The sequence below is a fragment of the Zerene cesonia genome, chromosome 6, assembly GCF_012273895.1.
Source record: "Zerene cesonia ecotype Mississippi chromosome 6, Zerene_cesonia_1.1, whole genome shotgun sequence".
Taxonomy (NCBI): Eukaryota; Metazoa; Arthropoda; class Insecta; order Lepidoptera; family Pieridae; genus Zerene; species Zerene cesonia.
Window position 1 is genome coordinate 4,005,982 of NC_052107.1, and position 13,153 is coordinate 4,019,134.

Consider the following 13,153-nt stretch of genomic DNA (forward strand, 5'->3'; position numbering starts at 1 on the left):
AGATTCGAAATTCAAATGTAATATTTTTTTATAATTAAGTGTAACAGTATTTATGGCCAGACTAAGTATATAATGAAACTATCTCTTATTGTTTATCAGATTAAAAATCGATTTTAATCGTACAATTAATGTTCCGTTTTATCTACTTCTATTCTTGCTTAAAATGTATTTTCTTTTTTGTTATTCTATATATACTAGCTGTTTGCCTCGTCTTCACCCGTGGTACATATATAGCCTATGTCACTCAGTGAAATTGCAGCTTTTTAATGGTGAAAGAATTTTTGAAATCGCTCCAGTGGTTTTTGCGTGCAAACGTTACAAACATACAAAAATACAACAGTTACCTCTCTATAATACTAGTGTAGGTGTGCCAAATATAGATATGCATACAGCTTATTTTATACAATGATAAGTCTATCTAATATAGTATTTGATAGCATCATTTGTGCATCAACACCTCATAAATTAAACAGCAATCAGTTCATTACTTCAATCAAACATAATTTGTTAGATAATCGTAATAGTCAGATACGATTTACACATCGCGCGAATGCAATAGTTACCACCGATTACAGAGCGTTATATTATACAATGCACATCTTATATTTAATTCGATCTGATTTCAGGTTTTAATGAAGTCAATGACATACTAAAATAAACTGATGACCACAAACTTTGTAAACCTAATGTATCTGTATCCAATTTAATTCTAGAATAATCTACCTACATTAACTTGTTATTGAAACGATAATGATTATTTTTTACAAAATGAGGTCAAAGTGGGGGAATTTCTTCATCGTTTTTAGGAGCGTGGTCGAAAATTTTAGATCAATTTGTTTGTATGAAACATTAACAACAGAAAAGCAATAAGTAAATTATTAAATTCATATTTTGATTAGAAAATCGGTCAATCATAATAATAATACACCCTAACTTCCAAATGGTTATACTTTTCCTTTTACTAATATTAAACACGTGAAAGTAGATGAGGATGTATGTATGTTTGTAACTGTAACTTTTTGTAACGTTTGTAACTCAAAAAAACAACTGAACGGATTTTGATGATACTAGACAATGACGTAGTAACAGATATTTGCCCTAACAAAAGGAATGATTTGTATAGAAGTATTAAAATATCTTATCAAACTCTTAGCAATATGACTTTTCACTAAGAGCAAAATTCAACAATTATGCATTTTGTATTTAACTTCTTCGAATATTAAATTATATAGTTCGTCAACATTGTTCCATATTTAAACCTCGTGGTTAGAGCACATTTCAAAAAAAAGTAAATACAATTACATGTAAATAAGGATTTTCATTAGTATGACATATAAATGTACGTAACGGAAAACTATACGTAAGTTTACATGGTTCATGATTCTTACAATTTTCTTAATAATTACTCTAATTCTCCCGAGAGCAAGAAAACCTAAGAATAAAAGCAAACGTTATGCAACTAATTCCGCATTCAGGAAAACATCGCGAATTGTTGTACGTCGCTTGCGGTATGTGATTATATTGTTTTGTTAAAAAATATTCCTTGTTCGTTCTCTAAACGATGCGCTTAACTTTTTTTTAATACGCTTTTATTAACTTCATATGTATGTTTGTGTGTAACCGACTCGTTTAGAGATCATTCCCATTTTAAAGGGACAGATTTATCTCTAACTTTGTCCAATTTTCAATGATCGGTGAGAATCCAATAATTTCAGGATTAATGTCCTGATAAGGATGGCCAGGTTTAAATAATTTCCTTACATATATTTATAATATATGTATGCTTTTAAGTGGCGATAAAATTTTATTATCTATTATAAACTTTTATTATTAATATTTAAATAACACACCATTACTTATGTACTGAAAGGTAATATAAGAGCAAGTGAGACCATTTAGTTGATCTATCGTTAACGCGTGTTTGAAGTTTTTTTAACTACATTTATAAAATATATAAAAAATCTATTATTTATTAATATTTCGCGTATTTTCTTATCAACATTCAATTTAATAATTCGTTTTGTAACTGTTTACAAACTATTCATCCTTGACCAAGAGCAAATGAAATTTTAAAGAATGTTAAAAATATGCACCACGACACTGTCTTTCGTAACATAATAAATTAATTATACATATTGATTATACGATGATCAAGGTTTAAATAAAATTTAGAAATTATTTAGATTTTGTCAAGCCATTTGTTTGATTTCCACGTCATGTATTGATGTGAAACATATATTTTTTTATTTAATTATGATAGTTTGATGCTATATTATTCTAAAAATTTATGACTGTTTTTAAGAGCCTTATAGAGCTGCTACAGCGAACTTTAAATAAGCGCATATATTTTATCTATTTATATTTTATTTATTTGTAATAAGTTTAAAAACTACAAGTCTCCTGTTAACATATACTTACGTAACATACAGATACTGTCAGAATATAAATATGAATTATATAATAAGAATAAATTTTTTTATTGACTTAATAATACTACAGATAAAATGCTATGAATCTTCAGGCCCCAGGCCTAATTAGACACTGTGTCTCAGTATGGCTTAGTTAAAGCACAGTTTTAAGTGTTTAAATATTATGTATCTAGACATTCTCAACCTGCATATTATACATAAGTATATTATTATGTATTTATACGCGATACTTAATAATCATGTGTTAAATATAACGTGTATACACTTGACTACGGAATTCCTCAAACTCGGTGCAAAGATCAAAATCTATTCGTGTATCTTTCACGAATTAATAATGATATTATTTTATAGTAGTATGTTGTTAAACTTTTATGTTTATAAGCTATTTACGCTCTTCCTCTATGTAAATCTAAAATCTAACATTCAGAAGTTTGGTTTCAGTCAATTAAGATTCGGTAATCTTGCTTAATAAGCTCATCTTTTGGTTTGAGGAAGCGTCGCTCTTCCTCACAGAAGAAAGTTTCAATAAATATGAATGTTATTTTCTAAAAGAATTAACATAATCAAAACCTGAATGACCGAGCTTTGCTCGGTATTTATTTTTTTTTAACTTTAATTATTCGCCAAAAAATAGTATTATTATTCGCCAATAGATGTCAGGAAGAGTCATAATAAATTGAAACTACTCAAACGCCTCCTATTTGTTAAAAAAGTAAGTTTAAGTCGATAAAACACGAATATGACATTTTCTAAAAAAGATTCCTAGCTAGATCGATTTATCGCCCGCGAAACCCCCTATATACCAAATTTCATGAAAATCGTTGGAGCCGATTCCGAGATTCCAATTATATATATATATATATATATATATATATATATATATATATATATATATATATATATATATATATATATATATATATATATATATATATATATATATATACATATATATATTATATATATACAAGAATTGCTCGTTTAAAGATATAAGATAGCGAAAATTGTTTTTAGCTATTATTACCAAAATTAACGAATTTCTTTTCATTATGCATAATATTTTAAACTGGTAAGTTTACGAGTAAAAATGTAAAAATATCAACAAAAGAAAATATTGTTATACGACATTAAAAACAGATTAAAATTGAAATTGTACCATAATCATTTGCCAAATTGTTGTCTCTGTAATGTTCAAATGCTTCATAGGAAATGTTCACCTACTAATGTAGCGATTGCAAAAGCTTTTATAGATTATGTCCCAACAGCGACTGCAGTCCAGATATTAACTTTATGGGCTACAATAAAAGTATTATGTGTTTGTATATTGCCAACGAGTACAATGCGTTTCTAATATATATTAACAGAAACAATTAGTATATTGCTCAATGTTAAAACATTAACCTCGATCAAACGCTTTCCTTGCCCTTGTCACATATTTCGTATAAAATATATTTATTTATAATTTAAATACAATAATTTTATTCATAAATACTAAGATCGAACCACTGATTCAAAACATATAAACAAATGAACGTCTACAAATAAATGAATATGGAATTGAATGACTGAATGAGTACTAAAGTTCTATGGATGAAAAATTGGTTATTTATTAGTAAAAGTAAATTGTGTCAATAGTAGAGTTCCATCGATAATTTCATTTTAAATATAAATATTATATAATATACATTTTATCATTGGAATTCCAAATAGAAATTTATTTTTATCCTCATCTACAAGTTTTGTTTTTTAAGGCACTTAAAATGTTGCTTATACTCTATCCTTTTGTGCGTTCTGAATTAAATTAAAAATAAATAATAATAAACAATAAAAAAAATGCAAAGCATAGCAAAGCTTTAGATATTGTCTTTCAAGGAATTGTTTGGACATTTTATTTATGACTGGAATATAAATCAATGTAAAATTTAATAATATTCTACATAAATAGTGACGTAAAACTGAAATGTACAACTTTTCCTTCAATATTATCGAGATTATCACAAACACAATTACGCGGTTCTGTCATTAGATTCGATGGAAGGGACTAGATTTATCTAAAATATGCTTTCTCTTATCTTATACCTATCTAAACATTTCATCGTTATATTATCTACTTCACTATTGATATATTTTACCTAATATTATATTCAGTACTTAAATATGTTTGTTATATTTGGTAAGAGTGTATTTAAATACTTCTTTTTTGTTATTACACAAAACAAAAATATGTCAAAATTAATATATTGTCATCTCTGGAATAGCATCTTCATATTTTCACAAATCACAAAACTTACATGGTAACTTCACCATTTTATAAACTAGCTGTGCCTCGCGGTTTTATCCGCGTAAGTCCGTATCTCGAAGGAATATCGGGATAAAAGGTTGTCTATATGTTATTCCAGTTGTCCAGCTGTCTACGTACCAAATTTCATTGCAATCGGTTCAGTAGGTTTTGCGTGAAAGAGCAACAAACACACATACACACATCCTTACAAACTATCGCATTTATAATATTAATAGGATTAGTAGGATTTTTCACTCGGATATATAGTGAGATTTTCTAAAATTTTGAATTCTTTCAGGATATTTATTTATTTTTTAATTATAATATTACACCACGCATTAATTTTCGTTTAATACAATACAGTCAAATGGTCTTCAGTAACTTACATTTCTACTTTATATCTATAAAGTTATTAGTTTTATTGCTTATTAGTTTTATTGCTTGTAAGATAAACAAAAGTTCACAAGATAAAAGTACTCTCTACTACCAAATAGCTTTAAAAGTATCGCTCATCAATATCATGTGATTGATATTTACCACACCTTACTTTTGTATTGCATATAAAAATGTTAAAACTATGTTATGACGATTCAAAAATGCTTCTATACGAACTCTAATTAAATATATAAATGTTTGAGTTTGAGTTTATAAAGTATCTATTAATGTAATGTGATACATTAAATGTTATGGTAATAGTTATTATGCAATTTATCGAACTGCAAGATCGAGCCTTACTCGCTGTCTTCCGTTAAATTTAATTGTGCTGAACTAACAATGTAGACTACTGTTACAACCTGAATTATAGCAATAGGCATATATAATAGGAACAGTAAATTATGTCCGATCTTCTATATATGAAAGTACTATAATACAATAGACAAAAATTCCTATTAATAATATAAATGCGAAAGTTTGTGAGGATGGATGTATGTGTATGTGTATTTTTATGATTTTTACTCTTTCACGCAAAAACTGCTGAACTGGTTGCAATGACATTTGGTATATAAATAGCTGGACAACTGCAATAACATATAGGCAACTTTTTATCCCGATATTCCAACGGGATACGGACTTACGCGGGTGAAGCCGCGGGGTTCAGCTAGTCCATACGTATATATAACATACCAAACTTGCATTTAACAACATTGCTAAGAATATAAACATTGTTCCAAATAAATATTTTAACCTGAACTTAAGATAAGATTCTTCTCTCAAAATTAACCGGAATTTTCTACATTTAGCTGCGTTTCCCAGTTTTTTATCGCGTTGTTGCAAAATATTAACCATATATCATCAACGACACCTGCTAAATGCATCATTACTCTTCACAGCTTCCTTCATTATCAAACTATACGTACTTTTAAAACCGTATATATTTTTTTACCAAACTTAAGCGATGCATCATCAATCACATTTTTATTTCAAATATGACCAGACGGTTGAATAAAACATGGTGTCATTTTGTACGAAAATTTAGGAAATATTTGACACTTTTATATGTAACAACTTGTCGCTCAATTAGAGAAAATTCAATTGTATTGTTTCAAAATATCCTCTAGATTACAGCGCATTAGTAAATGATACCAACTGTATGATTTATCAGCGATCTCGTAATCCAGGAAACCGCGTCTCACTATCGTCTAACTGATATTTATAAGTTTAGTGTTACATTTATACCCTTCTATGTAACGGATTAATTATAATTAATGAAATCAATATTCGACCCTTTTTTATTATAATTTTTGGTACACTATTATAATTATATTTTGAATATTAACATGAATATTTAGACATGTATCCCATTTCGACTTTACGGGTCTACCTTAAATCTATTCTTATATAAAAATATAAATAAATAAAAGAACAATTATTGACATAATTTAAAGTAAGTACATCTTTCATACGACCCACTGACATTATTTGAAGAAGACAACTTCTCACTAGAATATCGTATCTTTTCATTATGTATTATTTTCATTGATTTCTCGTTGTAAAAATCTATATATTATGTCAGAAAAATAATAGATTTATAAAAAGTATCGTTCCCTCAATAACTGTTTTAATGACCGATATATAAAATTACATAGGAGAAGATCAATCAAATTATACACGTAACATATAAGCGGATGTGTTCGTGCGCCAAGTAATTATTCAATGTAAAATACGTATCAAAATTATGAAAAAACTGATCCTATTAATAACATAAACAATTAGACTGAACAGTGAATGATTATAAGAGCTACATTATGGAACGGCCTCATTGTTTCGTAATTACTGGTAATAATTACGTATTTAAATCACTTACTGCACATGGAAGAAATGTTCGATAAATTTTAGAATTGTGATATTATGATCCTAATAAAATTATAAGTTTGTTAATCTTCAGGGCTTTTTAGCAGATATTGTTCTACGGAATATATTATTATAACAGCGCAACAATACAGGAATGTACATAAAAAAGCAATAAATTTTATGCTAGTGTTGGAGTTAAAATTAGTAACTTGTGCGCCAAACATAAATTAATGTCGAAATTATTGTGAGTGTTTATTAAATTTCATATAAAATTGTGAACTGCTTAACCATTATTTTAAAGGAAATATCTCTTTAAAGTAAAGATACATTGATGCTGATAAAAAGTCGACACGTCTTCTTCCTTGTAATAATGTTTTTTTTCATTAATTTATTAACTATATATTGACGGTATGTATGGTTATATGAACTTATGTTTCTTCAAACTAATTACATTAATATTAAAAACAATACATATTAATTATATTTTCTGTTTTTCAGGTAAGACCAACATACCTCGAGGTATCAGTAAGTATACAGAAGCTCATATTGGTACAGGTGCTGCCACGCACACATAGCGGCAATTCTCGGAACTTATAACAGTAGAACCTTCATTCGTCGTATACACGAAACCTTTCGTTTGGTTACTTACATATTTAGTTTTACGCATGTGTAGTAATTCCACGCACTTCCAGTAGATGGCTCTTGTTAATTGGTTTTTAAAAGCCATTTGAAATCCTTTCCAATTGTGATAATAATTTATAATGAATGTGACGTTTTTTAAAATTTTTATGGACTCAAGTGTATTACTTTTGTGTACGTATGGACTCTAATATAATACTAATATATGTATTAACATAAATGTATTTTAGCGTCAGTTTCGCAAAAGCATTACAATACGTTGGCAGATGTGAAATCCGAATATTTATTGTTCCTATCGATATTAGAGCACGCTGAATAAAGTAGTCTGATTATCTAAAAACCGTATTAGATGTCCTTTTAGGAAAAAATAACACATAACACATAAAAAATATAAAGGTAAATTGAATACCCGATTTTGAAATAATTTATCTGTATTGATTGTTGACAGCGTAATAGTTCCTAGATACAGATAACATAATACTATTCCTAGATATAGAAATAATGTAGCTGTTTAGTCGTGGGAAATGCATTCCATGTTATGTACAAACCGGTAACCTACTTGATTGTATGAATCAGCGGAGATACAAATAAGATCGAGAGTAAATGATATCGAAAGTAAACCTGACTGGGCACTATTTACGTTAACTTTTTATTACATAAAATTTGCATAATTTTTATACATAATATTGTACTCCTCATCACGGATGATCTTTTTGCATAAAAGAAGTCATTTTTTTGCAATTTAATTCGGGTAATAAAATATGTTTGATACAGACGAGAACAAATTTAGTTTTTTCATTAAAAAAAAACTGTTGGAGATTGCGGGTCGGAGACGACTATGAGCCATAAAGCTGACATTTGTATAATTTTTCTTTAGTGTGTTAAGATATTTTTTCCTTAATTTCTTTATAACAAATTGAACATTTAAGAATTAATTAATAAATAATGAATGAAAAAAGCCTTTGCCTGGCTTGAACGATACTTGTGATAGATTGCAATGAATCTAATCGAAACGCCGTGGTTTTGTATGTCTGTTTGCCGTAATTTCTCACCTTTACTACTGACTGAATATATTATCGCAATGTATATAAACAAAACATCACTTATAATAACGGTTTATGTGGCTTATTGACCAGTCTAATGTATACCCGATACCTTTACTATATGACCACATTCTTGCCCAACATATTGGTTACCAATTAGCTAATGTCCGATTTGATGTCTTAGTAAGAGATACGACACTTAAATAATATAAAATTTATGTTTTAACATTAATTAAATCTCGCTCGGTACTTCCACGGGACAATCATTTTTAAATATCAGATTTTGAATTATTATAATAACTTTTTAAAGTTTATGCTACCTTAGTCTTCTCTCAGAAACTAAAAATGAATATTCATCACGCAATGAGTGATCACAAACTTGCCTTTGAAAGTTCCTTTTGAAACATTATTTTTTACACGCGTTCCACACTTCGTTAATTTTGAGATATCTCATAAAAATTATATGAAATAATACGCACAAATATCTTACTCGTATCGTATCGTATCATTGTTGCGAGAAAAGCTTATAACTTTTTACGTGAATGTGGCATAACTAAATCGGTTCCTAGTTATCGCGGGAAAATATTGTTTAATGTGTTCCTATGTAATCAAAGTAACGTATTATCTACGGTACAGACTTCTGGCTAGATGTTATAAAGTGGTGGTGTAGGTAGTTATCCAAACAAAATGTTTATGAGAGACTGGGTTAAAAGAAATATTCGAACAGACAGTTATGGACCGATATAAATAAAATGGAGAATTTAAAGGATTTTGTCACATTTAAAATAATACAAATAATAATTGCATCGTTATACACCTGTAAGAGCAGTGGTGGCTCAGTGGTCTCACCTCGGACTTCGAAATCGATAAGTCGGGGTTCGAAACCAGGCGAGCGTGCAAGAAATAAATTGATTTTTCAATCTATCTGCATATGTGGATAACATCACCACTGCTCGAAACGGTGAAGGAAAACATCGTGAGGAAATCGGCGTGTCTGAGAATCAGAAATACGACGGCATTTGACATCTATCAACCCGCACTTGGCCAACGTGGTAGATTATGGCCTAAACTCTCATGGGAGGCCTGTGTCCCAGCAGTCGGAACATATATGGGCTGATGATGATGATGATGACACCTGTATGAGCTATGAACTTCGTAAATAATCTTTTGTCTGTAATGATTACGTAACTTATTATAATCTAACCAAGAAAAGAGCTTTTACAAGAAATATTCGCTATATGTTTAACAATATTATAGACAATTATATTTCTATTATATTTCATAGAATACGATTGATTTGCTAACAATAATAAACATTCTACATTCGAAGACGTTGTGAAATGGTCCATTGTATGTAGAGATAGGCCGCTACTGAGTACAATGGGTGTGTGACCTTCAGCAGTAGGCCGTTGACTTGTAGTAAACCTTGTGACGTCATGATAACCCTGTTATTAATAATAATTCTAGTTTATGTAAACCATACACATATAAAACATTTACGTAGTATCCTAAATGTTTTATATGTGTATTCCGAAAACTAATGTTTAAATCTTACCATGGAATATATTTTTATTAATTGCTTTGATTTCAGTAATTTAAATTAATATTGTCCAATTATGGAAAAGCTTAGAAACAACACATTGAATAACGTGATTTACGCTATAATTGTTTGTTTACTTTTGAAAGCTTATGAATCTTTGCATCGCTTGGCGAATTAAAAAGTCATAGTTGTTACCACCCTATCTTTCTATATCTCTCTCTCTCTTGTTTATTTAAAAGAAATAGTCTTCGTGTCAATTACGTTTTAATACTTACGGTTATTCGATTTGACAAATACATATTAATTTTACTCTGATATTACCCAATGACGTAACTCTTTAGGAGAAATATCGCGAATTACGTAAAACGTTACCGTAGTTAGCACTCTGTAAAGCATGGGTGATCGTTTGTTAATCCATTTTGTAATAAGAAAGTAAAATCCCACTAATCTTATCCTACTTAATATTATAAATGCGAAAGTTTGTAAGGATGTGTTTATGTTTATTACTCTTTCACACAAAAACTACTGAACCGATTGCAATGAAATTTGGTAGGTATATAGCTGGACAACTGGAATAACATATAGGCAACTTTTATCCCGATATTCCTACGGGATACGCGGACTTACGCGGGTGAAACCGCGGGACGCAGCTAGTATTATGATAATTTCAGAGCAAGTTCTAAGACAATATCATAATACTGATTTATGTAAGGTTTCAATTTGCATAATGATCAGTCTCGAATTTCGCTTCAGGCGCAGACGCAGGGTTGTAACTTGTATCATGTTTTTATGTAATGAGATTATAATATACAATATCATTACAAATATTCTGATACAGCTTTTTTTATTTGGTAACGGTAACCTCATTACATTTTTATTACTAGAAACATTTCAGCATATATTGGATCAATAACATATATTTTTTTATAGCAATTTCATTTAAACACAGTCAAGTTCATTTGCATTTCATAAAATATTTAAAAATCACAAGCAATGTCTAGGTAAATAACTTACATAGCAAATGAAACGGTTAACAGTGACTTGCAGTTTAACATATAACCAGGTCAAAGTGACATTATCAAAATTTTAGTTAAATATCAACAAATTCAGTGTGAACATCGGTTATTCAGAATTAATATGCTTTCTGTACTTGTGTGGAAAATTGTAGAATTTTCCAAATTACAACTCGCACTTCACACTAATATTATAAATATGAAAGTTTGTTTGGATGTTTGTCCGTCAGTCACGATGAAACTTCTGAACGGTTTTTGATGAAATGCATATACACACTGAGTATGAACTGACTTGGATAATAGGATACTTTTTATTCCGGTAAATGCTCTTTTGGGATAAAACCGGAATCTTGATATACGGGCGGAGCCGGGACGAGCGTCTTCTATAAAATATGATAATTTCAATGCGACACCTACGCATTGAAAGCACCAAGAATTTGTATTATAGTATACATTATTCTTGATATTTAGAAAACAACATACTTTGAAGATTTCGTATTTGTTTTAAAATGTAATAGACACAATTTAGAATGTAATGAGAGCAAATAGTATTACCCATAATAAATATATCTAAGAAGGATCAATTTATACTCATCTCACGTATCTATTACGACTGCCGGGTTCAATATAGGATTTATAGTTTAAATTTCACAATCGTCGGTTTTTATGTACACATCGATTATGTTAGGCACATGGATTATGTTAGGTTACATTTTAAATGAAATCGCTTTTAAATTTTTAATTCACTTTGAGTATTTGCTGTTTTGTTAAACATTTTCAATGGGACATGTCTAAATACATATTGATAAACTTCACATTTTTGTGATGAATCATAAAATATGAGGTTTTCATCTACTTTATGTACTTTTGCTTACATACCTATGAATGTATGATTTTCTATTTTAACCAAATGGAATATGAAATTATTCTCTGAGACTTCTGTTTTAAGGGTTCCGTACCTAAAAAGAACCAATAAAAAATTGTCCCTTGTTCCTTATTGCTATTCATAAGTCTCTCTGTCAATACTCTATACCTCGAGGAGGTGAGTTGGAATTAAATCCAAATAATGTATAATTTCTATTGTACCACGTTTCTTTGAGATTAGGCAAGAAATACGACACGTACTTTCGTTGTTTTGTCATCTGAAAACAATAAAGAAGCTCGAAAATGTGGTATATATCTTTTAAACTATAATATCCATTATCTAATGTATTAATAATGACACTATCTGAATCCATTGTCAACTTGATATTAAAAAGAAACTAGTCGACTTAATTTTAATTAGTTTTTTCAATAAATAAAAACGGCAATTAATAACATAATACACGATTAATGTCTTAAATATTATTATAACATTCGTAAATGATCACAATGTGAGCAATCGACACTCTCCGATGCGGTAAATTTAATACCAAACGAGTTACCGACAACTTTCATTATGAGACCAAAGAGCGCATTAATGTTCAATCATATTTCGTATACAGCAATCAGATTAGTTTGAGGGGCTGCTACAACTAATGATGGCCACCAGTATTATGAAAACAGTTAATATGTGTTGTTAGCAAATTACTTCTTGTGCAAACAAACGCGTCAGTCGCTACGAAATACCTGCATACCATAGTTATAATTAGAAAATCAACTTGAAGGTTCTTCAAATGTTAATGATAGGTATCTGTACTACAAGAATGTGCTGGAAAAAAAATGTTTTGTATAAATTTTGTTATGAGTCATTATAACTGGCGTTTACAAAGATTTACTTACATCAGTTACGCAAAACAACGGCATATGCGTTTATTGTCAAATGTTTCGACATCATTTAACTAGCGGCGATCCGAGTGGCTTGCGATGCGATACTAATCTAGGCCATATTATGTCGTATTTCGCAAATACTTACAACCCACGGATCGAATAATAAC